Source organism: Arachis ipaensis, chromosome B02 (genome assembly GCF_000816755.2).
Source record: "Arachis ipaensis cultivar K30076 chromosome B02, Araip1.1, whole genome shotgun sequence".
NCBI lineage: Eukaryota > Viridiplantae > Streptophyta > Magnoliopsida > Fabales > Fabaceae > Arachis > Arachis ipaensis.
This window is the reverse complement of record NC_029786.2, coordinates 68,333,610-68,336,814: the sequence shown is the minus strand read 5'-3', so window position 1 is coordinate 68,336,814 and position 3,205 is coordinate 68,333,610. Positions and strand designations below refer to the sequence as shown.

The following is a 3,205-nucleotide window of genomic DNA, read 5'->3' as shown; positions in this document are numbered from 1 at the left end:
TTGTTTTAAATCAGATTTAATTTTGACTATTAAATTCAATATAATAATAATAATAATAATAATAATAATAATAATAATAATAATAATTATATTCTCATATTTTTATATAAAAAATTTATTTTTTCTCTCTCTATATGTATATATAACTGTAATAATATGAAGTGTAAAGTATCGTTTTTGTCCCCAACGTTTGGGGTAAGTCCCAAAGTTGTTCCTAACGTTTCAATCGTCCTATTTAAGTCCTTAACGTTTTAAAATTGACTCAATGTTGTCCTGCTGTTAGGGATCCGTTAACAGAATTGACGGTAGGACAAAATTGAGACGATTTTGAAACGTTTGGGACTTAAATAGGACGAAAACGTTAGGGACAAAAACAATACATAAAAATAAATTTTAATTTAATTTTATCTTTTAAAATGAAAGTAATGTGATTAAGTGTAATTTATTTAGATGTGATTAAAAAAATAATTGAATACTATGTATAGTAAAAAATTGATATTATTGAAGGATAAAATTAAAATTTATTTCTATGTATCATTTTTATCCCTAGCGTTTTCGTCCTATTTAAGTCCCTAACGTTTCAAAATCGTCTCAATTTTGTCCCGCTGTCAATTCTGTTAACGGATTCCTAACGGCAGGATAACATTGAGTCAGTTTTAAAACGTTAGGGACTATGATATTTTTTATATTTTAATAACATTTTTATTTTTTAAAATAAAAAATATCACTTTATTAATTTTTAACAACACTTTTTAAAGCATTATAATTATCATAATCACTGCTATAACAAAATTATACTAAAATGATTCTAATATGTTTAGAGTTTTAACTTGGTTAAATGTACTATAATTATTAATTAACAGGAGTATAAATAAATAAACTATCTTAATAGATTTGTGAAGATCCCCCTGGTGACTTCAGCGCAATGCATAGGCATATTTCAAAAGGGGCGTGGCCATTCTCTATGCTGGATCATGGTTTGCAAGTCTCCGATTGCACCGCCGAAGGGCTAAAGGTTAGTTCACCGGAATATACCATAACACCGACAAATAATTAGGTGTGTCTTATTGATGATCAACATTAAATAATTATCTACTTAATATATTTTGGATTACATTATTATTCATTGATATTAAAATTTGTATGTGTACGCGCATGTGTGACGTTTGAGCCAACACTACTATATGTTAGTCTTTAACGTAGATATAGTAAATCTGAAAACTTGTAATTAAAACCACACGTTGTTAATATCTCATTGTTCATAAAGAACATCAACTTGATCTTTTGGTGTTGGTGATGAACTGAAGGACCAATTAGATAGCATTTTGGAAAGCCAATTTCAATTTCATGAGATCAATTTAAATTAATAGGGTAAAATATTTTTTTAATATTTTCAAAAAATTTTAAAAATATATCTAACATTTAATTTATTTTAATATTGTTCTTAATATTTTTTATAAGAAGAATCTTAAACGCAAAATATATTTTACCCAAATTAATAAATGAAGGATCGGAGAGATATAAACTATGGGCACATTTTGGATGCGATTATATAGGAGGAGAAAAAGTGCTTGCTTTAGAAAAATCTATATATGTACTTCGATTAGGGCACTATATTTTGTGTTTATTTGCACTTTGAAAAAAAAATAGAAGTTAAAATAATTTAGTTTTTATTTGTTTAAACAAATGGGTAGATAATTGCTTATGGTGTTAAGTTATTATTAATGAAGTAAAATTTAAAAGAGAGAAAATGCGGTGTGATAAAGTATATATCGAAGTAATAATTTTTCTTCACATCAAGTATAAGTTCGTTAAACCAACTTGGTGGTTCAACTTGGATTGAACGAGTAGCAATTTTTAAATGAAGTTTCGATTCACGATTTATTAGTCTTTAGCCAATCAAATTAGAAGATATTGTAAAAATGATAGTAATTATATATTTTTTGCGGCTATTAAAAAGAATTTTATCGACAATTATTAATTATTACTAAAATTTTTAGTGACAAAGTATAAAAAAATTAATATCTAATTGCCGATAAATATATATTAGCACTCTTTTTAATACTAACAAAAACAAAATGAATAAACACTAAAAACGATTTCTTTTTTTAATGGTGTAAAGAATTTATTTAAAGTTAAGTGTCTGTCAAAATATTCTTAAATCATTTTTTAACAGTAGTAAATATTTTTTTCTAATAGTGTAAATATTTTTCTTTTAATAGTAGTAAATATTCTTAAATCATTTTCTAACAGTAAAACATTTTGTCAAAATAATTATTTTCAGTGGCCGTCAAAATTGCTTAATTTTTTTTAAGTGATTCAATAGTTCTCTACCCTTCTATTTTTTATTCATTTTTGTTTAAATGTTATTAAAATTAAAATAATATTTTTTGTTATTTAAAAATATTTTAAAAAAATATTATCAAAATTAAAAAATATAATTATAATTTTAATAATATTTATATAATCACCGTATAGTCATATAGAATTCTCCATATAAAAATCATTTTGTTATTGCCACAAAATTTATCATTAAAAATAATTTTTGTTGCAGTATATATATATGTCACACTCACACATGACACATGTATGTGGCTCCTTTTTACTTTTTGCTATCCAACTTTGATATTTGGTTGCTACTAAAATTAAACAGGCTGCACTTCTGTTGTCGATGATGCCAAGTAATCTAGTTGGAGAAAAGATGGACTCAAGAAGATTCTACGATGCTGTGAATATTCTTCTTTCCCTGCAAGTATGTTTTTTTTCTATTCCATGTTTCATGTTTCATGTTTCATGTTTCATGTTTAGATTCTAAATTAAATTATTTTTTGTTCTTAATCTTGATATAATTTGATTTGACCATTATTGTATAAGTTTTGCTAATACTTAAACTTGTTAAAGGGTTTTGTTATTGGTTCAGGTTACAGAAAAACCTATTTAATAGTTAGACTCGTAATTATTAGATGCAATTTTGATATATCTGTTAATTTCAACTACAGAGCAAGAATGGTGGTTTTTGTGTTTGGGAGCCTCGAAGAACATATCATTGGGTAGAGGTAAACAAAACTAGGATGCATTCGACTACATGATCAATTAATTAACTAAGGATATTTTCCTAAATTATTCCTAATTGAGAAACTCACATTTTTATTGCAGAAATTCAATCCAACTGAAATCTTCGAAAAATGTCTCATTGAGTCAGAGT

At 25.4% G+C, this 3,205-nt stretch overlaps 1 pseudogene; it reads left to right on the top strand.

Moving 5' to 3' along the window:
* The window catches only part of LOC107625408, a 39,895-nt pseudogene that overhangs the window by 17,520 nt on the left and 19,170 nt on the right, over positions 1-3,205 (top strand).